Source organism: Uloborus diversus, unplaced genomic scaffold, assembly GCF_026930045.1.
Source record: "Uloborus diversus isolate 005 unplaced genomic scaffold, Udiv.v.3.1 scaffold_602, whole genome shotgun sequence".
NCBI lineage: Eukaryota > Metazoa > Arthropoda > Arachnida > Araneae > Uloboridae > Uloborus > Uloborus diversus.
In genome coordinates this window covers 81639-109585 of record NW_026558794.1, presented here as the reverse complement: position 1 = coordinate 109585, position 27947 = coordinate 81639, and the positions used below count along the sequence as shown (strand labels likewise).

The following is a 27947-nucleotide window of genomic DNA, read 5'->3' as shown; positions in this document are numbered from 1 at the left end:
TTAGATTCTGGAGTAAACGTCAAGTTAAACAGACAGAAATCAATAAGTAAGAAAACCATTAAAATTCAAATTTGACGACTCAATTTTAACATATTTGGGCAATTGTTGATAGCTGGAGTCTAATATTAGGATCAGCAGCTAGACAGCTTCGGTATTTAGTTTTGGTACTTGCATGAGCTGAAAATCCGGGTTTCCAGTTTTCGATAAGTTTTGGCAATTGGAAGTTGATTTAAATGTTGAAAATTGGTAAACATATTTCATACACAATAATACAAGCAATGAAAGTTATAGTATAGTACCATACTACAACCAATATTAAAAAATGTGAAGTAATAACACAATACATAAATCCTTCTGTTTTGCGAAGCTTGATCTCTGTAAACAAAATAGGATAGCAAAAATTTAAGCTGCATGAAAATAAGTGCTTTTAAGCATTATAATAAAAATAATAAGTGCAAGTTATGCTGCAGGAGCATTAGGCATTGTACAAAATTATTTCTTTGTTACATGCTACCATAATAATCATTTATATCAAATCATGTGTCAAAAATAAACTAAATTTCAATTTATGCATAATTTCAGAATCATTAACTATATTAATTTTCTTTTGGAGCAACTTTATTTAAAGTAATAATTATTTGCATTTACATTTCACAAAAGATATCCATTCTAAATTGACATTAACAAAAAATAAATATTACAGTTTAAACAATGTCAGATATACAGTATTTCTCTACTTTAAAATAATGAGGCAACAATGAAATAACACGAATGTGTTCTCAGCAATGTGATTACAAGAAATATAATATGGATAATATTTTCAATTACAAATATTTTGGAAATTTAATATTCTTCATACTTAAAACTAGTACTGGCTTTCTTGTTTTTACTTCGTAACAATATACATTTACTAAATTTGCAAAGTTGCTAACTTCTAAAATGCAGATTAAAATTTCATAGTCATAACTAACAAGAAATATTGTTGGAAATTAGCAAAAAAAATGTGAAGAAACACAAACAGTGCTGATACCATACATTAATTTTCTTTATAAGACCTGTATAAGAGGATAAAGATGAATATTTAAAAAAATAAATAAATAAAGCAGGCTTTGGCCACAATATACTGCACACTTTTCAGGCAAGATGAAAATGCCATTCATACAGCAGGGTGTAGGTAAGCGTAGAATCTGGAATAAAGGTAAATTTCAAAATTTGTGGAGCATAAACAATTCAACTTCAAATTCGTGTTGTAGCAATCAAACACGAAGAAAAGTATGCCAGTATGTAATGCTTATGTTAGACAAAGTTAAAACAATAATGGCACACAATTCAGTAAAATTAGCAAAGAAATCCTAACTCCGTCCCTCTATTAAGCAGCATATCTTAGTAGATACAAACGGTAGACCTAAAAAAGTTAATGTCTAGTAAGTCAATAAATTACATAATTGATAGTAAAATATTTAATAAAAATAGAAAATCACAGAGATATGTTCTAAATTGCAGACTATTAGACAACTTAATATTAAACTAACGATTAATAGTGTATTCTTTATTCAAATTTTAAATTTCTAATTTACATCAAAATCAGATGAAGTCTGAATTTTGTCAACTGTAATGCTTTATGGAGTACTCAAACCAAAGTTTATCTATGTACTTGGCCAATACAGGTCAGCTGAAAAAAAAATATCTTTAATTGTCGACAGCGTCTGCTAATATATATAGTAGGGCTGGAGATGTAGGAATTTCTACATTGTAATGCATCAGCAACTTTACATTGCGATGCATCAAGATGTAAAGTATTTTTTTTTTCAAACTAAAGTTGCAGGTTTAAGTTTTACAAAATATATACAAGGTATAAAAATTATATATCATGCCAGGTACAAATTAACAAATTTCAGCACCAGAAATAAATTCATTATATTATAAAGCAGAACCAAATTGTGAAAAATATGGAAGAGAAATTTTGAGATTACGATGAGCCTATTTTTTCGATGCAAAAAATATGTAAATGCAAGCTTTTATTATGCCACAAAAATAGAACTAAGTTGTTTCTGAAAATTAAAATATTTCATACTTGCATAAAACATTTATAATTGTTTTTTTTTTTTTTGTTTTTTTTTGTTTTTTTTTTTTTTTGGGGGGGGGGGGAGTATCCGCCCTGTGTGCATTTCTTGTTGCTGTTTTGCTGTGTAATTTTTTTTCAGGCAAGTGGCTATATGATAAACTTACTAGTACATCGGCATATCTTTCGTCTATAACTAAGAACACATGTGCAATTCTTACATGTTTCAATAGAAATGATAGTCTAACTTGTACCACCTTTATTGTTAAACTAGATCGGATTGATACACTTCTAATTAACATTAGAGTGAAAAAGCCGAGGATTAAACCGGAAGCAACTCTTTACCGGGTCTGTACTATATTTATATTAATATATCAGTAATATGCAGTCATACAATATATATTTTAAAAATTTTATATTTATAAAAATACTAATTATGTAACATCTTTAATATAGCTTCAAAATAAATATCCTGTTAAGTTGATCAGAAAAAAACGAAAATGGCTCACGACTGAGCACAAACCTATTTTTGAGTTATATAAATTTAAATGTAGCAAACTAAAGAAAAGTAAAGCAGTTAATGGTTAATTATGTCAAGTAAAATAAATAAAAATTTAAAGCAAAATATTCTAACAGGACATATTACAACAATCAATAAACATTTGGTTTCAAATAACTTTTTCAGGTTTTAATTCAATTTTTTTTTTTTTTTTTTTGTACATAATAGAATGATCTTCGTGTGGTTTTTACCGGGCACATACATATAATCCAGTTTTATAGAGCAGAGCATATGATTAAAATAGTAATATACAGCCAATATTAATAATAGTTATGTTACATTTTATTTTTGAAACATTAAATTATCCTATTCCATGTATGATTGTAAACATCATTTATACAATTATAAATTAAAGTACTTATGTTTCCATGAAAAGTACACTTTATTATAAAAAAATAAAAAAAACTGTGAAGATTTTAAGAATGTTGTTACTATTTTTTAGTTTGTGCTGATTAAAAGTATCAGATATTTACAAACCCTGAAAATAATAACATGCAATCATTCAAAATTCAAGTACATAAATTAATGTTGAATAAAGGTTGGCTAAACATTTACTATTTCTGCCAACATAATAATACTCTCAGTCATGCTCTATGTTCTACACATGAGCCGGGGAAAGGACTTAATACTTTTTGAATTCACTATAAAAGAAGTTTTCTTCATTAATACGTTTTTACTGCAAATTAAATTTGACTGGTTTGTTCCCCTAATAACACTAAATAATTTTGAACAGCAACTAAGTATTGAATATAGTAAACATATTTAAATATTCTACAATTGCGCAACACATTTTATACAATGAATGAAAGTTGTAGTAGAGTATCAAAATACAAAAATAACTTACTAGTATCATAACATTCAAAAAATTTTTGAGGTAAAAAAAACATGCAGATATTGAATTAAATTTTTTTTCCTCATTTTTATTTTTATTTTAGGGCACAATACATTAATCTTACTATCACTAACTCAATAAAATATGAAACAAAATCATAATGTTAAGTATTCATAAACATGTAAAGTCAGGTAGATGCCATATTTGAACCACAATATGGCACTATGTTGACTATCATGTTAAACTCGAATACTGTCTATATTGCAAACTATCTACCTCAAATTTACGGAATGAAACAAAAGAAAAATATCAGAAATGCATGAGAAAACATATTTTGCATGATTACAGTCAACTCAAAATATAGTGCTGATAAATTTATTTTATTTAGACCTATATAAGAGGATTAAAAAAAATTGAAATAATAACTAAATAAGACTTATTTTAAGGACTTACTGTGTTAATTTTCAGGTAAGACAATTCTAAGCAGGTACATAAATTCTGGAACAAAGGTTTGCTGGTTGGATCATCCAACTTCAAAATCCTGTTGTAGCAGTAAAACAAACACTGAGAACCGAAAAGAATGCCACTACGTAATGCTCATGTTAGACAAAAGTCATAACAATAGTGGCACACCATTCAGTCAAGATAGTGAAGAATTTCAAATGTGTCTCTCTGCATCATTTTTTCGTAGACCATTTGTAAACCTGAAAAAGTTATGATCAGCAAGTCAATAAATTACAGAAACAGCTAAATACTTAACAAAAGTAGAATATCGAATAAATCTGTTCAAATTTGCAGATTATTAGCTGTTTAGAAAGTGGCCTTTCAAAAAGCAGTACCCTGCCCTTTTTTCCCTTTAGTAAAAAGTAAATGTAACATAATGATTCATGAAGTTGTAGTAAGCACAATGAAAAGAAAAAAAATTCTGCAGAAATATTTGATCATGAAAATATATATTTTTAAATACTTCAAGATTATTTAGCTCATGGTCACAGTTAAATTAGAATCAACAAAGCACACAGCTTAAAAGTAATTGTTTTATAATTGCATATGTATGTGCAAATGCATTTTACACTAAACACCTAGTTTTAATATAATTTTCAAACTAATTCAGAGCTTTTCGGCATTATTGAAAGAATTCATATAATACATTTTATTTAAGATTTAAATTGCAGTTGAACTTAACTAGAAACAATTTTAACTGTGAACTGCTTCACAGGTTAACCACATGTTGAAAACTGGGAGGAAAAAAGGCTCAAGATTATCCAGCATTCAAAGTAATAAATTCATTACATTACACAATACATTAACTTCATTATCACCAACTCATTTAAATATTAAAAATAACCAGAAAAATGTTTATAAATATATAAAGAGGTAAGTGGTGTTTTTATGCTACACAAGTTAACTACCATGCAAAACTCAAATAATGTTTTTATTTAAACAAAGTAAAAAACATCAGAAATGCATTAGAAAACATATTTTGCATGATTAGCCAACTTGTCGAAAATTTAATGTTGAGTTTTCGAGTAATATCATGCTTGTTTACATTTTATTTAGGTTAGTTTTTAAAGTAAATAACATTTTTTGCATGAAATTATAGCTCAAATAAATATACAAATTATCTGCCACATGTTCAAGTATGAAAATATATTTATAGATATGCATATTTTTAAAAGCTTTAACAAAATTTAGCTTATGGTTACAGTTCAGTTAGAATTAACAGAGTGCATAGCTCACAAGTAATTATTTTATAATTACATATGTGTAAATGCATTTTACACAAAAAACCTAGTTTTATTATAACTTATGAAGTAATTCAGAGCTTTTAGATATAATTGTTTTAAGAAATACATTTCATCTAAGATTTAAATTGCAGTTGAACTTAACTATAAACAATTTTAGCTGTTAACTGCTTTTTGTGCTACATAGTATGTAAAACTCAAAAAATGTAGTACTATCTTAAATTTAAGGATTTAAACAAAATAAAAAACATCAGAAATGTATTAGGAAACATATTTTACATGATTAGCCCAACGTGTGGAAAATTTAATGTTGAGCTTTTGAGTAATATCACGCTTTGTTTATATTTTATTTAAGTTAGTTTTCTAAAGTAAATATTTTTTTTTGCATGAAATTATAGCACAAATAAATAGACAATTTATCTGCCACATGTTTGACCATAAAAAAATATATTTATAGATATGAATATTTTAAAATTTGTTTAGAATATATTTAGCTCATGGTCACAGTTAAGTTAGAATTAACAGAACGCATAGCTTCTAAGTAATTATTTTATAATTGCATATGTAAGTGTAAATGCATTTTACACTAAACACCTAGTTTTATTATAATTTATAAACTAATTCTGAGCTTTTGGGTATTTTTTTTTAAAGAAATACATTTTATTTAAGATTCAAATTGCAGTTGAACTTATATAAACAATTTTAACTGTTAACTGCTACACAGGCCACATGGTAGGATACAAAAAACTAGAAAGAAAGGCCCTAGCTTATCCAGAATTGAAAGCAATATATAATTTTAATTTACTTTTTAAAAAATATATTAATACACAGAAATACAGCAACACTAGTACAAGCAATGTCTAAATCTTTTCCACCCATTATTATACAAACTTGCCTATCAGAATAAAATTTACATTACAGCTATGAATGTATTCAATCAAACACAAAATAAAATTTAAAACATTTCTTTCAAAAACATAAACCCTGAATTACTTCTGCTGGATGTACAACACACTTCAATTAAAGACTGGCCGAAGGATTGGAAAGAGGTAAGTCAATTTCTTAATGCAGCGATTTTTTCTAGTTAGAACTCTGGTTGAATTATTGGATAACTAAAGCAAATTTCCATTCTATTTTTAGTGTTTTCATACAAAATCTTTCAAGCTGTGTGTGTGCGTTTTTTTTTTTTGGCTCATTTTATTTAGATAAGATCAATACAAAGAAACATTTTAATCATCATTTAAACAATTTTTCTAAAGATGAATTTTGAAGTCATTGAACCTTAATGATTAAAACAATCATTTATTTTTTTTAAATGTTGCATACGTGAGTAGTTTAGGACTTCAAGGGTTTTTCAGTGTATTAAAAATTTTGAGTGTTGTAGAGCAGCAATTGGGATAAAGCTTGTTGAGCCTAGAACAAAGATGCTTGTATATTGAGAGATTTGCTTGAACACAAATTTACAGCAGGAATGCTTGACTGCAAGTCACACAACATAGAAATTTTTATACATCAAACATTAAGATAAATAAAGCTAATATTTGTTATGCACTTGTAAAGATGACTAAAATGGAAATTGTCACTGCTCTATTGTGTTTCAGGGTGCAAAATATATTTTTTGAAAGCCCCTAACTAGATCAAAGTGATATTTTTCCCTACATTTTGGGATGCTGGAGTTAAAATAATTAAAATCACTAACTAATAAAAAATATATGCATGGAGGAATTTATATTTATATGCTAGATGTCAAGGCTGACTAATTTTAACTGTACAGGGTGTTCTTTTGCAAGCATGTTAGCATCGACTGCTTACACAACAACCCATACCATCTTCTAATGCTTGTTGGGGGAGGAGATTCAAAACCAGGGTATTTTCGACGAAAATCAAACTAAACTGTTGTTACGGGCTCGCACTTTGTGAAAGGTAGACACAATGATTTTTGGGATGCAGTCGCCCTTTTCAAACACTGAAATGGTGGGCGAAGGAAGAGTTATCGCTACCTGTCAGCAACTCTGTGAAACCTGAGATGTTCCCCATTCTAAAGATATCTTTTTTTAATGAAATGGATTAAAATCTGAATAGATATAGTCTTTTGATCTGAATTTTTCTTTAAAAAAAAAACTCATGCATTTCAAATTTAAAAATCCGAGCCGTAAACTCGGTTTGGGAAAAATTGTGGCTCACATTGAAGGTTTGGAAAAAATGTATTCACCTTCTGGTGACATGACGAAATTTTATACTTTTTATGTTTATTTTTTTATTTATTAAGATATACTTCCAGTAAAAAGAATAATAATAAAAGTAAATACAGTTGGCCCTTAATAATCTTAAAGTGCAGGGGAAAGGAACAAAAGGCAAAGTGTCTACTTAATAAGATTTGGCAGTTTGAGTTATTGAAATTTGTCCCCCCCCATATCAATTCTTTCCGGGAATAGTGCACAATAGACTATAACACCTATCGTTTGGACAAAATCAAGTTTTAGTACCTCAAAAAACATCGTCACAGAAAATTAAAAAAAAAAAAATAATACTTCGAAGCAAATAGTTATTTTTGACTTAAAAACATTGTATCTCAAAAAGTCCTTCAGCTTGTAAACACAATTCGACTTTTCCACCCTTTTGGAATTTTCAATTTACAGCAGTAAAATATAAGAAAATCTGATACTTGCTGATTAGTTGGAGGTGGTACAGATTTCTCAACATCAACTTCATTAGAATCTGCACAAATAGACTCTCAAAGAAAAGCTTCTATAATCACTCTGCAGAACAAGGACTCACACACCTATTTACTTCTTTCTCAATATTCAAGAAAACTTTCATGCCTGCCCAGTCCTCATCAACAAAGATGCCTCTTAATGATTAGCCAAACTTTGTCATTACACACAACAAAAAGGCGACTTTTGGCTACTTTTCCAGCAATCTAACTACACTGTGCGCATGAAATATTGTAAATAAACCCTTTCATACAAATTGATACGCAAAGCAATAAGTTCAAGGCAAAAAAACCTTTGACTTAAAGGAGTACATTCCAGATATGTAGAATTTTGTATTGAAAACATTAAATTATTTTAGAACCAAATGAAAAAGCTCTAATAAATACTAGAATCCCATGTTCAAGGAATTTCGTTGTTTTAATGATAATTTGAGAGATATTTGTTATATTAGAAAGTTGGGAGAAGGTATCAAACTCCAGGAATCTCCCCAACAAATTCGTAGTTTTGGCAGCTATGGCAATGAAATTTAGTTTTATGTGTAGCAAGATACTACAGTCGGTCAGATATATTGAAGTAGCAAATTGCCGAGGGAAATTCAATATATCGAAACAATCTTAGTTTATCATGAAAATCTGCTAAAGCATTAAAAATAAAGCTAATGGTTGTGTGATGCTCAATTTTTAATTGATACAAGCATCTGATTAAATGAAAGTTGATAATAAAAAAAATTCATTATCTACTGAGTATTTTACTGCATAGTTTCTAAAAAGCCACTTTAAAGCTATTATTACGGCTTTGCGATTTCTCATAATAGCAGGCCCTCTGCTTGCGGAAATACTAAATTTTCTAAGAATGACATTTCGGCCTCTTCATACATCCTCATTTTTTGGTAATTCAACTTGATGCGCAACATCAGGGGACTTTCGTTATGACAATGTAATGGAAGAAAAAATCAATTTACTTAACTTGAATGATTTTCACTGAAGCTAAAAGGACTAGGAATGATAATTAACAGACAAAAGGGGTAACTTAAAACTGAGTATACTGTATTACTGGTTGCAACTAAGATTTAAGATGAACTTGAGGGAATTTAAGAGAATGGAACAACGAGCTATCCACACAATCCCTGAACTTCAAATTCTTTCTGAGTTGCATATGAACTTATAGTGAACATAATTTTTTCCACCATCCTTCATTTTTTATAAGACAAACAGTCGGAACTGGAAAAAAAATCTACGAATATCTGAAGTTTTTTTGGATACTACATAGAGACTTTTTCGATGTATAGAAACAAACTTTCTATGTAATGGACATGGAAATTTGCTGGGATTTCGATATATAAAAGTTTGACTGTATTAGGGAAATTGATGAAAAATTCAGGGAAATAGCCATTTTTCAGGAAACTCTGGTTCTACGACATTAAAATTTAATAAAAACACAGGATACAAATATAAGCAATGCAAGATAAAAAAAAATTCTATACATGCTTAACTTGCACCATAACAAACAATCAGAAGCTTTAATCAGTCAATTTGTGCAGTGGACTTAAATGAAACATGATAAAATTTTGAACTAACTAGGAGCATTTTTATAAAAATTCCTAAATGGGTTCGTATTAACAATAAAAAACTAAAAGAGAAATGCAGCAAAAGAGAGCGCTAAATAAGCTCAACTGTACAAATAATTGCTAATCACATTACTTTTAAAAGTATAAATAATACTTAGTTTGGATCTACAATCTGTTATTTTCATAGAATATGCAGATCTCAGTTATAAGCGTTTGTATTATATAAAAGGAAAGGCACTAATAATAAAAACTTAGCAATCTACCTGCATGTATTACTTAAAACTACACACTTAGTATAAATTACTTAATTTTAATTCTTTTAATCAGATAGACTACACATCTATGCGGAACGAAATAAAATCATTCCCTGACAAAGTTTAAATCTGGAACAGTATTGAACGATTTATGAAGTCACATATAAAATCTTGCAAACAAATTAAATGTCAGCAAATAATTATCTTGCAAACAAATTCATTGAACATATTACTTACTAATCATGTTATCACAAATTAACAGCTAAAATACAAAATTTTACTTACACGGCGTAAATATCTCCACGGCATCCCACCTCAATATGATGAAATTTTTCGAAGAAAACTCAAAAAACATGTTAAACAATATAATTCATACAAGAAATTTAACTATTAAAAACGTAAAACTATAATCCTGTTTAATTATTCACAAAAGCAACTGCAAAATTCCACCCTTCGTGTCTTCGTCAACATCCAATCCAAATAGGCCTAACCTATCGGTATAATCCACACTACATCAGTAACACGTGCAAACTTGGCGAAAAAGTTAATATTGGCCTCTTCCTTCTTCCGTAAGCTAAAGGTTGCTATAGTGCTCAGATAACGAGCAGGGGGGGGGGGGGTAGGAACGGGGGAAAGAACGGCAGCCCCTCAGGCGTTCCTTCAATCGGCAAAAACCTAGAACGCTGGGGTTAGTAACCGGTCCACCGGTGAGGTTCGGCGAACTCAAGGAATGCTTGCGTTCGCCGAGCTCAACTGGTAGCTACCGGTTAATCGATCACGTGCTTCATATTAATATGGTAACCGGTTGATGATAGAACGCAGCGGTTAGCAACCGAATACTAAGTGGTCGACCGGTTAGCATCGCCGAACAAAACCAATTACAGTACATTGGCGAAATGAGAAATTAAAAACGAGCGCGTTCTATTAAACAGCATGGTAACCTGGATACATTAAAGCAACCCCGAGTAAAATGTGAACAGAGCCGCCCCTTTAAATTGTGATGTAGAAATTGCAATGCGAAATATTGCTGTTTAAAGTTTTAGTTCGTTTTAATTTCACGATTTACTGTTTTTTGTGTTGTGAAATATTTCCGTTTTCGTAGGATTTCTTCTGAATCTTAATTTACGTCTGTATTGTTGTTATGTTTGGAAAATTCTGCTTGCTGTAAACATTCGCAATAAACTCACATTGAAAGAGACGCAGAACAGATTTTAACATGGTAGATAATACATGCTGTTTCAAAATGAGTTTCTTTGACTGTTGATTTTTTTTTTTGTATTCTTGAGAATAGTAACTGAAATACAATCTGAGTGCGCTTCTCTTATGTTGTTGATGTTTTAATTTATTGGTTTTCTCTGAACAATATGTTGAAGATTTTGGTTATTTCATAAAGTTTTTTAACAATAAAAATGTCGTGAGAAAATCTGTAAAAAATACTACCATTTAATGATCTAAGAAATACATTTTATCTCAGGAAAGAATATAATCCTTTTCATTTAATTTAATTTCACCTTCATCTGTCTCAGTTTTTAGTTTTATAAAAAAAAAATAATAAAACGGGGAAAGGATAGGTGGGAAGATGTTGAGTCACTGCTCCTATGCTAGTGGGGCTCATGAGAATTTGAGCGACCAGGGTCATCCTTTGCACACTCCCCCCCCCCCCATTTCCTAGAAAAAATTAAAATGACACGTTTGGCTACCACCAACTACTCGCAATCAGTAGTCATTGGCCCCAGGAACTGTAAGCTTTTCCATTTCGATTGTTTTATGCTCCGAGCTTGTGTCACTCCTTAACTGTACTAAATCATTATAGTCTAATAGGTGTGAGTTCATTTGTATGCTAATGATAATGATATATTCAGAGCTCTGAAAAAAAAAATTTTTTTTTTCTTTGGCCTTGTTAATTTTGCCTGAATGAACTGATAATTGATAACAATTTGCAGATTGCACCAAAATCTTAATTATATTAAAATGTTCCCTATCAAAGGAGTTTACAGCAAATATAGTATAATTGACTTTGAATTAATAGCACCTGTGATAGTTAAGTTAGAGGGGAGAGGGGAGTCAAAGTGAGTGCCCTTGGCTAGTGCATTCTTGCACCCTTTGAACTTGTTCGTTTCCGTTTTTTTCCCTTACATTCATGGCATGCGAAAAATCCGGAAAACTTGCAGAAGGGGTTGCTATTCATATTGTATTGTAATTAACTCTGAATTTGTAGCACTTCAGAAGTGATTGGTAGTTGGGGGAGAGGGTTCCAAACATAACAACAATACAGACGTAAATTAAGATTCAGAAGAAACCCTACGAAAACGGAAATATTTCACAACACAAAAAACAGTAAATCGTGAAATTAAAACGAACTAAAACTTTAAACAGCAATATTTCGCATTGCAATTTCTACCTCACAATTTAAAGGGGCGGCTCTGTTTACATTTTACTCGGGGTTGCTTTAATGTAACCAGGTCACCATGCTGTTTAATAGAACGCACTCGTTTTTATTTCTCATTTCGCCAATGTAATTGGCTTTGTTCGGCGATCCTAACCGGTCGACCACTGAGTAACTGGTTGCTAACCGCTGCGTGATCATTAGATGTCACGTGGTTAACTAACCGGTAGTTACCGTAACGTAAGCATTGAGAGCGTTTCAAAATTCGCCGCCGGGAACATTGGGCGCCGAGCATTTTGGACGCCGGAAACATTGGGCGCCGAGCATTTTAGGCCCCGGGAATACTGGGCACAATATGCTCGGTGCCCAAAGTTCCCGGCGCCCAAAATGCTCGGCGCCCAAAGTTCCCGACGCCCAATATGCGGCGCCCAATAGTCGGCGCCCAATCTTCGGCGCCCAATCTTCCCATTTCGAGTTGCGAATAAGCGTAAATTAATTTCCAAAGGACTGAAATGAGATGCTTAATAAACTTGCTTTCGATGGGGGGGGGGGGGCTAATTATTATGACAATTTTCTTAATTTCTGCGTAATATTTATATACTAAATAGTAATAATTAAGTTAAATAGCCTTAAGGTATCTTAAGAAACATTTGAAAATTTCCAAGGTCCCCAGACATCTAACCCCAGGGGGCTAAAATCGCAAAACACGATGTAGTTCTGATTTCGTAATATTATGTTTGGGTCAGTTATGGTAGTGTAATAAGTTTACAGTTTTCAAAAACCTGTGCGTGTTGCGTGATTCGCGAAAAACTACGAAATTTTCGGACATTTTTAAAGTTTTTCCTTTTTAACTCCAAAACTATCCAAGTTTTGACAGTAAATGTGTATACTCGTTTTAAAGCACATAAAATTTTAAACAATTTAAGCTCAAGCAGTGTTCTTTACGACGAATAGTTTAGGAGATACCGTAATTCAAATATTGGCCATTTTTGGCGAAAAATAAAAAAATTATACTTCTATCACAATTCAGGACAAATATTGATATAAATTTCTACTCTGCAAGAAAAAAACTGGATATACCGTTACAAAAAATTTAATTGGCTTTCTTTTAAGCCAAAAACGAAGTCTGTAACACAGTAGTTCTTTTACAATCGCAAAACAAACAAATAATCAAAAAACTCGATTTTTGAAGAAATGAGAAAAAAAATGCTTCTCAAGACAATATGAAAGATTCTAATCTGAAAAAGGGGGCAAAGAATGATATAACAAGACTCCAGTGTGTGTTTATATAAGTTTTACCTGTGTTGGGGAAACATTGCGGTTATGAAAAATACAAAAATAAAATAGACCGATCGTCGACACCCCTATGCAGGTAACGCAAACGTTCCTTCCCTCCGTAACTGTACATACCTTTTACATTGATAGATTTTCAGCCGTATTTCGTTTTTCGACTTGAAAGTTACCTACCGAGCTTGATTTTGAATATATAATGTTTTTGATCAAAAGATTAAAAAAAATTCCTCTTGGAATAAGAGAGATCTGAGAATGAAAACAGAATTATTTCAAAAGGGTGAAACTGTGATTACATGTTACTTTTATTATTAAAACAATTTAACTACACATCATGTCTTGATTTTTATGGTGTCCTTGATGGTACGATCGTACTCTCGAGCAGGGGTGGATTTATAGTCTATTCAAGGGAGTGGCGGTCGATAACCGTAAAAGCCCTAGACCCACCTCTTCCCAGTAAGCAAAATATCTTGTCTCAGTATTGCATAAAGGTTGACATGCAAGAAAAATCATCTTGCATTAATGCTGCCTCAATATTGTTATGTTACTTCCATTTATGCTGTCAGCAGGCTGCCACAATATTGACTGACAAGGAGTATGCAGCATAATATCAGAAAAATATCAAGGTAGGCTGCTTTTGTAATATTGCATACGTATTGATATGACAGGATAATATCACGATGTTGTCATGACAGCATGAAATCAAGGTCTAGGCAAGATGATCTTGCTTTTGTAATCTTGCATACGTATTGATATGACAGGATAATATCAAGATGTTGTCGTGACAGCATGAAATCAAGGTCTAGGCAAGACGATCTTGTTTTTGTAATGTTGCATACGTATTGATATGACAGGAAAATGTCAGGATACATTGACATGACAGTATGAAATCAGCACGTTTGAAAGGTGTTTTATCCATTTATTTATTTGTATTATTTTCACTTTAAACTTGAGAATTAAATTTAATTCTTTAATTATTTCTGTTATTCTTCAAAATAGTTTTCTGGTCTAAGAATATTTTCTTAAAGCTGACATATGATTGGAAATTCATATAAAGGTATTAATAGTGTGGGATTCGATGGTTTCTGATCTTGACACTGTCACTCAACGAACGATTCGCATTAACACTCATAATGAAATTTTAATTAATACTAGAACCTATGTGCAACAGCTATTTACATTTATGAAATCAAATATCAGTTCTACATCTACAACTACGGCATTTTCACAGCGAACTATTCGGGCGGCCTTTTAGCGCGTCCGTCCATTCTCATTCCCTTGGCTCTTTTTTTCGCTCGTCGCGCAGACTCGTGGGATATGTTATGTCGTGGATACTCGGTGGCGGCGGATCTTCCAGCCATCTCAAGGTAGTCTGAGCGCCCCGGTCTGAGCTCCTACACTCGGCCGTGCTGACAGGCATTGCGCCCTCGCAATGGGCTTCCTACGACAGGGCCCATACGTCAGGATAATCTGAAAGAACAAAATAGAAAAAAAAAACAAAACAGGAGGGAAAAAAAAACAAGGTTTTTTTTTTTGTTGTTGTTGCAAGAAACTCGAGTCTCTGATGATGCATCTCATGACAGATGCTCTCGTCTGATAGAATGGCCTATCTAATTTTTACTTTCTTCTATATCTAATATATAGAAGAAAGTATTGGATTCGTGCAAATTTTCGAATTTCGAATTTTGACGGATTCGAACGTTTGAAGGTGTGCTGAGTCCATTTCGACTATTTTTGGAAAATGTCTGTCTGTCTGTGTGTGTGTGTGTGTGTCACGTCTGTGTGTGACCAGTTTTTTGTATCCGCTCTACAGCAAAAACTACCGCATGAAATCGAACGAAATTTGGTACACATATGTGCCCTTGAACTTGTGCCCATTGGTTTTTCGCATGAATTCCTCCAAGGGGGGTGGAGCAATGGGACGCTTTTTGAGTTTTGCGTGACTGCTATTCCCAAGGAAGTAAATGGCGGAATCAGACAAAATTTAGTCCATATGTTGTCCCTAACAGGTGCAGATCCTGATTCAATTTTGGTGTCAATAGCTCAAACGGGGGTTGAGCTATAGAACGCTTTTTGCCGTCAATTGTGACTGCTGTATCTCAATAAATAATGAACGTAATCAAACAAAAATTTATCGACAAGTAGCCCTTAGAGGGTATAAGAAATGATTCTATTTTGGTGTCAACAGCTGAAAAGGGGGTGGCGCAATCGAACGTTCTTTTTTTCCATTTTGAGTGCCATATCTCAAGAAGTAATGCTACGTTCTGGGTGAAATTTGGAATAAATATGAATCCATATGTAAACAGGCGTTGGTTTAATTTTGGCGCCAATCGCTCCATGGGGGGCTGATTTTTTTTTATTTGTGTGAATAAAAATAGCTTTTTAATTGCAACAATAAGAAAGATAAATCGTAACAGACTGTCGTCTGCGTTCAGCTCGTGCTTTTAATTGCATGGAAATGATCCGAAATTTTATCTCAATGATTTAAAATTTTAACTGTTGCCATCTTGATTTTGTTAACAGATAAATGTTGGTAATTATTTCAAGCAAGGCTTTTAAAATAATTTTCAATTTTCATTCTTTGCTTTGCTTTTGAGATAAATTAGGAATTGGGATGGTCATCAAGTTTTGGCATGTGTAATTTTGTTTTCGTTGGGAATATTTCTTCCTCGTTAAGCATGGGGAGGGATCAGAGTTATAAGAAAGATATAGAAGAAAGTTTCGTGATGGCCACAACATACTAGTTTTGGGTGTTTGGGTGACCTTTTTTTTTTTTAATCTTCCATGTCGAGATAACACGCTTCCTCCTCCTTTCTGTAAGACGATAATCGCCTTTATCTTCAGTGTCATGGTGACACTCTTGTTTTCCTCTTCAGTGCCGTGGTGACACTCTTTTTTCCCTCTTCAGTGTTGTGGTGACACTCTTTTTTATTCTTCAGTGTCGAGATGACAATCGTTTCTCTTCTTCAGTGTCGAGATGACACTCTTTTTCCTCTTCAGTGTCGTGGTGACACTCTTTTTTATTCTTCAGTGTCGAGATGACACTCGTTTCTCTTCTTCAGTGTCGAGATGACACTCTTTTTTTTCTTCAGTGTCGTGGTGACACTCGTTTCTCTTCTTCAGTGTCGAGATGACACTCTTTTTTCTTCTTCAGTGTCGTGGTGACATCCCTTTCTCTTCTTATAAAGTCAGTCGCATAGGGAAGGAAAGAAAAAAAAATCCGTAAACTTAAAAATCTTCTTTCAATTTGTGGTTCTTCAATTCAGATTGAGCTAGATTTCTTCCGTCCAAGCTTTCATGTATTCAGCACATGAGCTTGTATACATTGGACCGTCAGTGAAACCAATTTTTTGAACATTGTACGTGTCGTTTTTCTTCACTTTAATAATCTTGTAAGGTCCTAGAAATTTTGCTTTTGAAATTTTTCGTTAACTAAGAACAATGTAAATTATCTTTGCGATAAAATGAAAAAAAAAAATTTATACGATTTCCGGGATGTTTTTGTTCAATGTTGAACACATATCATACATTCTATAAATAAAATATTTCAAAACCAAAATCTTCAGTAACAAAATGTAAACAATTTTTTTTTAAATCTTCAACACTGATATTGGACATATCTAATATCTTCTCTAAACAAAATACTTCAATTTTAACGACAGCAAAACGAAATGTACTTTTCTTTAAAAGTTCAATGTTGAACCACACATCATAAATATTCTATCAATAAAATATTTCAAAACCAAAAGCTTCGGTTGCATAATGTAAGTAAAATGCTTTATCTTCAATACTATATTGAACATATCTCATATTTTCTACGAATAAAATTTTCAATTTTAACTAAAATGACATCAAAATTACAAAATGTACTTATCTTCTTTCCGTTCTAGCACCACTTCTGACACCACTTGTGAGATTCGATGGGATCTTGACACTGTCACTCAACGAACGATTCGCATTAACACTCATAATGAAATTTTAATTAATACTAGAACCTATGTACAACAGCTATTTACATTTATGAAATCAAATATCAATTCTATATCTACAACTACGGCATTTTCACAGCGAACTATTCGGGCGGCCTTTTAGCGCGTCCGTCCATTCTCGTTTCCTCGGCTCTTTTTTTCGCTCGTCGCGCAGACTCGTGGGATATGTAATATCGTGGATACTCGGTGGCACCGGCTCTTCCAGCCATCTCAAGGTAGTCTGAGCGCCCCGGTCTGGGCTCCTACAATAGTACTCGCAATTTAATTTAAAAAATGAAAGTTTCTTCGTTTTGCGTAATACTTGACTTATTTTTTAAATTCATGCTTCTAATTGTTTTATAAAGACATAAAACGCCTAGATAGGAGTAATTGCGGAAGTTTTTATTGCACATTTAAGAGTAAAGATAGCAAAATAATAAATAAATACAATAAATACAATAAAGTACATTTTCAACTGGATGTCAGCATTGAAAATATCCCATGGACAAAACATATGAATTTATCTTTAAGAATAACATAAATAACCATTGAATAAAATTAATCTTACGTGAGATTGAACTGATAATACGAAATTCTGGGCTTCACGTCCTTCGTTTCAAAGTCTAGGGACGAAAAAAGTAGTTTTCTGCCATTTCTAACATTGATCGCACATCGTCTGCGATATGACTTGTTTAGTACTATATTAATAAAAAAATACAGTTATCAGTCATTCATAAGTTTTTTCCTAAAACAATACTAATCCACACTAATAACTAAGTAACCAACTTAACGAAGCCTAAAGAATGCAACGCCACGTGTAGCTCCTCTGAACCGACTGAATCGAAGTACGAAGCAGGAAGATGTGCCAACAATGCGAGGGTAGAAAGAACTGTGCGCATGCGCAAGTATCAACGAAGGTCCACCTGTTCTATTGTGTATTAATTACCTCGACGGCGACAGCATGAAATCAATATCATCTTGACGGCGTCAACATGTATGCAATGTTGTTATTGTAAGGTAATATCAATATTGATATTTTAAGATGAATGCAATGTTGCATACGTGTTGTTATTGTAATATTGCTTTTTAATCTTTATGCAACTTTTATGCAGTATGAAACACGTCAATATTGACGCCATCAGTATAATATCAAGATCTGTCTAGGTTGATGCAAGAAATTTTGCTAGTAGGGTTAGAGGAGGGGAGGTAAGGGACCAATTGCTCCCCCCACTCGTCCAGTAGGGCTTTGATAACAAATGTTTTACATTATTGCCGAGTTTTCGCTATGCATGGTTTCGCTATGCAAAATACGATGCTTCATATATTTTTTACAACGTGAACATATTTTCAGATACAGGGAATACATTCGGACATAGGAATTAGTCCTATACTCTGAATGTATGCAGAAAATTAGTGAAACCATTGTTAAATAAGCCCCTAGAAAACAAAGATATGTTTTGTTGGTATTTTGAGTACTTATGGAATACCCCTTATGAGTCTCCCAAATTGATCCAATCATTCATGCTCTTGAACTTTGCACCTCCCTAGTCCCTCAGAAGAGTGTTAATGGCTAATATATTGCTCCCTTTAAATCCAAATAAAAATAATGGCTATGAAATGGTCGAAAACTGAAAAAACAATTTTTTCATGCCATTTCCAAAAAGTGCGACTTATATTGGGGAAACTGCAGTCGTATTTGGATTCAGGGGGTCATTTTATGTAAGAATCAGAAATAATTATGTCAAAAGCATTTTGATTTTTTTTTTGAGCAATCACGATTGCTTATTGCTTTTATTTGACCGTCCTTGATGTCCAGTTCCTTTTCCAGAATGGACCAGGGGCCTCTGCAGCAGGCCGTCCACCGGAGGGCGGAGCTGCTCCTTTGGTCCTAGCCTCCACCAGCAGCACTGTTTACCGGAATCCCCTCCTACAAGGCGGTGGCGTCCATGTCCTGCATACACACTCCTACATACACACACACACGTCTACACACAAACAAGTCCTTACACACATACACACACGTAACCGCCCAGGAGGAGGGGCAGGCTTAAGAGGACATGTGAGCCGTTTCTAGAAACAATAGCCTCCAATGAGTAGAGTCCTGTCTCAACTCGTGATTGCGAAAAACATAATTCGAATTCAAAGTGTCAGAATTCAAATTAGATACACACACACACACACATATATATATTAATATCTTTTTTTAAACTTTTGCCGAACAGTTGTTGAAGTTTGAAAAAGGGGAAGGGGACAAGCTTGGGTTAGAATTAAAAAGTGTTTAAAACGCCGTTCATCCTCGACTGAACTACTGCCTAAAACTAATTTAAAGCAAATTTATGGAATTCACTTCATTGAAATATAGTAGCAATTGCTGGTATTTTCTTCAATTTAATATTATTATTTTTGGAAAATGACGGCTAGAGAGAGGGGAGTTGCCCTCCCCCCCCCCCCAATTAATCCGCCACTGCTCTCGAACAGAAAAAAAAAGAAGGTAGTGATAGGTCAATTTTATTATTTTTCTTTCTCTCATTCTTGTCGATTAGAATGGCTAGGATGTTGTGGGAAGTCTTTTCAAATCACAGATCGCCAGGGGCGGATTTACAGTCTATTCAAAGGGGGGGGGGGCGGATGAAAATCGTTTCTGTACCTCCCCCAACTTTTTACTATCTCTCTCTCTCTCTCTCTCTCTCTCTCTATATATATATATATATATATATATATATATATATATATATATATATATATATATATATATATATATATATACTAGCAGTATCCGCACGGCGATGCTCGTGCTACAAAGTAAAAGGAAGTCTATTGAATAAAAAAAAATCCGCAAACCCTGCCCCCTTCTGATGGGAAATGATCTTTTTTTTTCAACTGAAATGCATACACACCTTTTCAAGACCTATTAAAGTCTTTTTAGAATTTAAAACCATTCGCCAAAACATAAAAATACTAACAGTAGCTTTAAAACTCAAAATAATCTTTCAACTACCTAGTTCATCACTTAACGCGCCAAGCAACCACGCTACCGTAACCCTGCCCTTTAGCGAGTGAAGCAGTTTTTTCCCCCTGCAATTTAAAGTGTTTCGCCAAATAAACAATGGTGTAATAAAAACGCCATAAAGAACAATCACAATTGAATAATACGAAAAATCATTATTTACTTAGATAAGTAACTATTTTCAACTATGAGGACAAAAACAAACGGTGAAGAAATAAAGGGAAACAAAACTCAATAGAAAAATCCTACAAAATCAACAAATTATGTACCGTATTTTCGGGAATAAGCGCCGTGGCGCATACAAGAAAAAAAGTAAAAAAAATTGCCGGTGCGGTGCATTAAACGGGTGCGGCGGATACAGTGGTTTTTTTTTTCAAGTTTAAAAAAAAGTTTAAAATGCTGCTAACAGATGGCACCACATCGTTTGCTACCATTTTGCGAAATCCTTCGCCCTTGGGCTACAAGTAAAGCAAAGAGGGGGAGGGAAGGAGAGTCAGCGATTGCAGGTGTTTCACTGAGGAGAGAAATGGTGATCCACCTGTGCGAGCAAGCCTTATCGCGTCGGAGCGAAGGGACAGGAAATCCTTCGACCTTGGGCGACGAGTAAAGCAAAGAGGGGGAGGGAAGGTGAGTCAGCGATTGCACGTGTTTCACTGAGGAGAGAAACGCTGATCCAAGTGGGCGAAAAATCCTTATCGCGGCGGAGCGAAGGGGTCAAGAAATCTTTCGACCTTGGGCGACAAAAGCAAAGAGGGGGGAGGGAAGGTGAGTCAGCGATTCAACATGTTTAACTGAGCAGAGAAACGCTGATACACGTGGGCAAAAGTACTAGTAAGAGAGAGGGATGGATGTCCAGTTTGTAAAGAGAATTTACCACCTCCCTCACAAAAATGGGTTGCTTGGTCAAGCAACCTAATGGGAAACTTGTCTCCTATCTCTAACCTTATTATTCACTCACATCGTCGTGTTGCATCTTTTGCTGTCGTTCGTGCGTTCTTGGCTTATTATTTTTTGCGGAATTTTTTCAGAGTTGCTTTTGAAAATGTCTCCAAAGCAATTGAAAAGTTATACTGCAGCCTTTAAGTTTAAGGTATCAAAGCAGAAGCAATTGGAAATCGTTTTGCTGCCAGAGAGTTTGGCATTGATGAGAGATGCGTTTGCCGTTGGAAATTGGATAAATTAACCATCGAAAGTGATGGCCAATCGAAGGATGCCGAAGGCAAAAAGTGCAAAATGGGGATTTTTTAAAGTATTTCATTAATGTTAAATAAAAATACTAGCGAGAAATAAAAAAATATTTTTTTATTTACATTTAATCCAGCTTTCTTTACTACTCATTGTGCTTTTAAGTTGTTGAATGCTGTGTGCGCGCTTATGAAAAGTGCGCCGCTTACATTAAAAAACTTTTTTCTTTGAGAATATATTACGATGCGGCGCTTATTCCCGAAAATACGGTACCTAAACATTGAAAAAAAAAAAAAGCATTCAAAAATCTGTTTGCCAATCATAGCAGCGTAGCATGGACATGGTTCCCCAGAGCTATCGACACTGTCGGCCAGCGCCCTCTCGAAGAGTTAACTTACCCCGCCATATATTAGGAATTCATAGAACTAAACAATTAATTAAACATTGAATTTGCAATCACAAATATTTTGGTCAATCTGACTTAAAAAATAGCCGAAAGCCTTCCTCAACAAATAGACTGTTCAACACAAAAATAATTTTTCAATTCAAACCAGTAGTTCCTGAGATCAGCGCGTTTAAACAAACTCTTCAGCTTTTTTTATTAGTTAATTAATAAGAGAAATAAGACAATGATACATATATATATATTAACAAATCATTTTTTGCGTCGTTTAGGATTTTCTTTAAAAAGTGCCCTCGAGATTTGCCTCATGGCTGACTCGAACCTACGTCCACTGGATCACGAAGCCCACATTTTCAGGTCGAGCCACCGTGGCTACGCGTATTCTGCGTTGCAAGCACTTTATATTATAAAATTTTTCTGTTTTCATAACATTTTTTATTGCTGCTTCACTTCTATTAGTCATAGCGTGATGTTACGAAGTCTACAGCCTTCCTCTATGAATGAACTATTCAACACAAAAATAATTTTTCAATTCAAGCCAGTAGTTCCTGAGATCAGCGCGTTTAAACAAACTCTTCAGCTTTTTTTATTAGTTAATTAATAAGAGAAATAAGACAATGATACATATATATATTAACAAATCATTTTTTGCATCGTTTAGGATTTTCTTTAAAAAGTGCCCTCGAGATTTGCCTCATGGCTGACTCGAACCTACGTCCACTGGATCACGAAGCCCACATTTTCAGGTCGAGCCACCGTGGCTACGCGTATTCTGCGTTGCAAGCACTTTATATTATAAAATTTTTCCGTTTTCATAACATTTTTTATTGCTGCTTCACTCCTATTAGTCATAGCGTGATGTTACGAAGTCTACAGCCTTCCTCTATGAATGAACTATTCAACACAAAAAGAATTTTGCAATTCGAACCAGTAGTTCCTGAGATTAGCGTGTTCAAAACAAACGAACTCTACAGCTTTATATTGTTAGTATATATATATATATATATATATATATATATAGTTATACATATACATTAGGGTGTCCCAAGATATAATGGCGAAAAATAAATTTGTGAAATCGAATACGCATACCCTCCAAATTTTTTCCTTTTCACCTCAGAAACATGAGAAAAAAAGTTTTATTGCAATAAAATAACGGGAACCCGTGCCGACTTGAGGTCAAAGTTGGACCTGAAATCATGTACAGCGACTATAGCGGAAATATTGCTAACTGTATTATTTCAACGTTTGCTTTTTGCAGTCAGGATAGAGCTTATGGTGCTCTTGAACGCAACGTAACACAAATTGTTTTTGTTCCTCATCAGCTGTAAGCAAACCAAGCATCATTTTTACCGCTTTTTTAGCTGCATCGTGTACTGCTTTAAACATTGAGACAGTCTTTTTCACATCAAAGACTGAAATATTATTGACCATACCATAAAAGCTGGATGAATTTTTGTAGAGCAACTTTTGAGATAATTGGGTCCACATTTTCGTACACCTTTTCAAAAAGCACAACTCTTTGTTGGGTGCTTTGACTGTCAAAATGCATTGAAGGCATGGTTTCACGTATATTGTTACTACAAACAAGCATACCTCAAACAATGTTTCATTTTCCTTCGTATCTAATTTTAGTTGTGAACTAAATAGTAATAGTTTTAAGGAGTAAATCGCTCAAGCCGTCCATCGAGCTTGGTGCATGGCTCCCGGTGGTCTTATTTTAAATTCATTTTCTGTATCTCCACCTAAAAATATGATAGACAGTTCTATCAACCCTTGATAGTCATCCCTGACCGTTATATTAGTGAGTTCAGCACGGTAAAAGTCAAGTAAATTTTTAAGTTAGGGTACAGTTCGGAACAACTCCGCAGCTTCTCCATAGCACTGTATTTTAGTGGGATAGATCAGTTCATATATATGATGGCGGCAAGCAAAGGAAAGCATTTCTCTATCAAATATTTGCTCAAGAATAGCGCAAGAACCACTTAAAGGACCTGTTTTGGAAGCTGTAGTATCACAACAAAGAGTTTTGAACTTTGTCTTCGAGATTCCAATCTAAAACTGCCTTTCAAACAGCCTGTATTTGTTCTTTTCCTGTAGAATTATCCAGTTTAGACTTAGCAATGAGTTGTTTGTCACATTCTTATGAAATAACTATAGATAAGCGATATTCTTTTGATTATTGAGCACTCAAAGCTGGCAACAGTTTCATATCCCAAGGTAAATTCACTACATGTGGTACCTCGTACTGAAAACCAATTTTTATTCTTTCCTCGTGCTCCTTCCGCTTTTCGGTTCGAATTCTTTGAATTGAAGATACCTATGGGAAATTCATCAATGTTACACTCAAGTGCGTCAATAGTAGCTTCAAGAATCAACACATAATCTCGTATACTTGGACACCTGTCCAATGCAGCAACTGACTTTGGAGTAATAAAATCGCTCCTCATTACATATTTACTTGTTCCAGGTTCTGACAATTCTTGTTCCAGGTTCTGGAATACTTGTTCAAGGTACTGAAATACTTGTTCCAGGTTCTGATATACTTCTTCCAGGTTCTAATATACTTGTTCCAGGTTCTGATAAACTTGTTCCAGGTACTGCTTTATATGTTTCAGGGAAATCTTCTGAATTAATATTTTCACTAGAGCTCGAAGAGGCATTTTCTTGCACAGGTTCATACAATTCCGAAGATGTTGAAGCGAAATCGTATTTCATGCGCCTGTTTCCTTCTTTGACAGCTCAAAATCGAGCCCTTTCCTCTTTGTCGGCCAGTTTTTTTATCCACTCCACCTAAAGTGACCACGTCGGCCGGGCTCTCTTTGGAATTGCAAGAAAATCCCGTCTTCCTCTATTTTGATTAACCGAAGTGCATCAGCATGTGCAATATTGAAAAAAATGTTTAAATTACTCTCAAATTCATGTTGGCTTTGCCAGAATACTTCTTGCAGTTTTTTTGGATTTTTTTGTAAGTTTCTCCAAATTTGATACAGCTTTTTAAGTTTATTCACACAGTTTGGCAACGATTTGGTGGGAATGCGTGCCTTTTCCCAAAAGATGATGCATTCCCCAATAGCGAGATTTGCACTTTCACTGATGGTTAAATTTACTTCTCGAATGTTATAAAACAAAACAAACAGAACTTGTCCGTTAGAGGGAAGTTTCAAACCCCTAATTTGGTGTTTTACGACTCCTATTAAAAATATCTCTTTTTTCGAACTCCGCAATTCTAGTGCCATGTTTCGTTCCCTATGGATCGACTATTCTGCACTCGCTGACCGCAATGTATTCGTACTGACACGTTTGACGGTTTGCAAATTGCCACGGAAAAGCCCCCCCCCCTCCCCAACATATGTTTTTTTCTGTTTTCATTTGTTTTCTGTGCACTATTTACAGCTGTTTTGAGATTCGCAAAGTATCGCGTCGCGAGCGTTTTCTTGCTTATAAATACACGTGCTATTTGCACATTTTGGCCTTTAAGCTCAAGTCGGCACGGGTTACCGTGCTTCAAATTGCATTAATTTTTTTTACAACGGTTTTGATGTAAAAGGAAAAAAATAAGAGGGTATGCGTTTAAAAAAAACGACTTTCATTTTTTGGGACACCCTAATATACATATATAACAAGAGCCAAAATAAATTTAAACCTATTAACGCACTTTGTCAATTCGCATACATCCCCTTAAGAGCTATTCGCTAACGTCATAAAATCTTCAAAAATCTTGATTTTTCAAAACTTTATAACTCGGTCAATTTTGGTGGTAGAAGAGTTATTTGTTTTTAGTTTTAAATGTTAGTGTGTCAGAATAGGACTGGGGAACTGTACAAAAAGTTAAATTTTGTATTTTTTTCAAAATTTGATTTTTAGACAAAAATTTCATGAATTTTGATTCTTTACACAATTTAGAGATTTTTTCCAAATTGGACTGTACAGTTATCTCTAACAGTTTAAAAATTAGCTATAGATCCACGATTAGGGTGGACAGCCTGTATATAAATGTATATACCTCAGCCCCACCCCCTCTGGGTGGGCTGGAGATGACAAGGCCAGGATCTCCTCCCTGGCCTTATCACTGAGCATGGCCAAGGCCGACTAGAGGGGGAAAAGGCCACCTCAGTCCAAAATGACGTCACGAGAATCGTCTGAGGGTGTTTCGCTTTTCATCTCTGATTTGACTTTCGCTCTGTGTTCCCCATACAAATACAATACGCACAAGTGTGGATATATGTAAACACACATATATAAATGCATATAAACACACGCACAAACAACACATGAATATACATCGTTTCAGATTATTTTTTGTAAGCAAATGTGCATTTTTTTCGAAATGTTTTATCATTTTTAACCAACTTCAAAAAAGGAGGTTATTAAACAATAAGTACGAACACACTGCTCGTACCATATTTTAAATTACCAATGCGACTGAAATTTTAAATAAAGAGCGTAGAATAATGCAGGTGAATGGGATATAAATAACTATATCATTCTATCTGTTCAGCTATCTCTATCTCCATACATATACACACATTCAATTATGTACAAACTATGAAATGCATTTTTAAAAAGAGCTCTAAAATTACGAAATTAAGATAATAGATTTTCTAATTCACTCCAGAGTAACAATTTTTCTTGCTTTAATATGTGTTTAAATGTCGATATGATCTGCTAATATTCAACAAGTTTGTTTTCAAAAACAACACTTACTGTCAGATCAGTGCTAACTTTTATTGATTTGTTTGAAAACGGAATTGGTTCCCAGCTAAAGAGAAACAAATAAATTCCTTATTGCCTTTTATGACACACAATATTTTCAAAGCATGCAAAATTACAAATTTTTTGAAAAAATTCAGAAGAAAAATCAGCAAAATTGTTTACCTGTTCACTTGCCATGAATTTATCCAAAGTTATTTTGTCAATAGTCTCCAATTTGTCATCTCTGCTTATTCTTGATGGAAGTTGCTTTTCTGTTAAATATTTCGGACAGTTCTGGAATATTTTTGGATAAGCGCCAGATTTCAATTTTGGAATTGATCTTCGTATTTTCGTTACAGTTCCATCTTTATTGGGTAGTTCGTCAAAGTTAATAACGTCTTCATCTGCGAAATGGTTTTCGAACACAACACTCCTAGCTGAAGAACGAAGTTTTTTTCGCGGTATTTTTCGAATCCATGTATTACGAAGTTTGGGCTCCTTAGGAAATCGGAATACCGAGAAGTATTCATCAGCAATCAGCATTATCATAATTTGTTTTACATCCAGTTACACAACATTTATCAGGCATTTCTTTTTGATAAAAATGAAGGAAAGATTATTGTTTTTATCAAAAAGGTTTAAATCATTATTGCACACAAATAAAATAACGAGAAAACACTAAGTATAGTGATGTCAACAAAGACTAAGAAAAGAACGACCGTTGAAGAAAGGCGAATCAGACGTTCTTCGTGACGTAACGTCACGTGGTTTCTCGGACTGAGGGGGCCTTATCAGCTCTAGTCGGCCTTGGCATGGCCCCACTGTATACTTAACGGCCGTGGCCAACAAAGAGGGCGCCACTGGCTACCCCTGTTTTTGTTTCCACTTGGCGTGATTGTGAGCGTTGGCGTTTTGGCATCTGTGAATACGTGATTTCTCGACTTATTATCGGGCGTACGTCATTTGACGAAAATTTTAATTTCAAAAGAAGGAATGAAGAGAAAAAGTGCTGAATAAACATTGTATTACAAAGGTGAAGAGCATTTCTTATTGTTATTTTAATATCATATCAAAAATTACGTGTAATAAAAAATTTTAACTAAACACAGAAAACATATGATTTTTTTTAATATTAATGCGTAATTCTTAATATATTTTTCAAACTTTTTTTTTTTTTTTGAAAGCTTTGCAAATAATTTTCAAATTTTTATTGAAAATCCCCTGGGGTTTCCTTTTTGGATACAACAGTTCTAAGATTGATGATGTATGGCAGGCAGCCC

General features: G+C 33.7%; 1 long non-coding RNA gene across 1 annotated transcript; it reads right to left on the bottom strand.

The window, feature by feature from the left end:
* Positions 1-1009: 1009 nt before the first annotated feature.
* Positions 1010-10193, bottom strand: LOC129233667 (uncharacterized). The gene is made up of 3 exons (XR_008581476.1): positions 10019-10193; positions 3907-4157; positions 1010-1187 (listed from the first exon to the last, which is right to left on the bottom strand). It is a non-coding gene; the product is annotated as an uncharacterized LOC129233667 (long non-coding RNA).
* Between the last annotated feature and the right edge of the window lie 17754 nt (positions 10194-27947).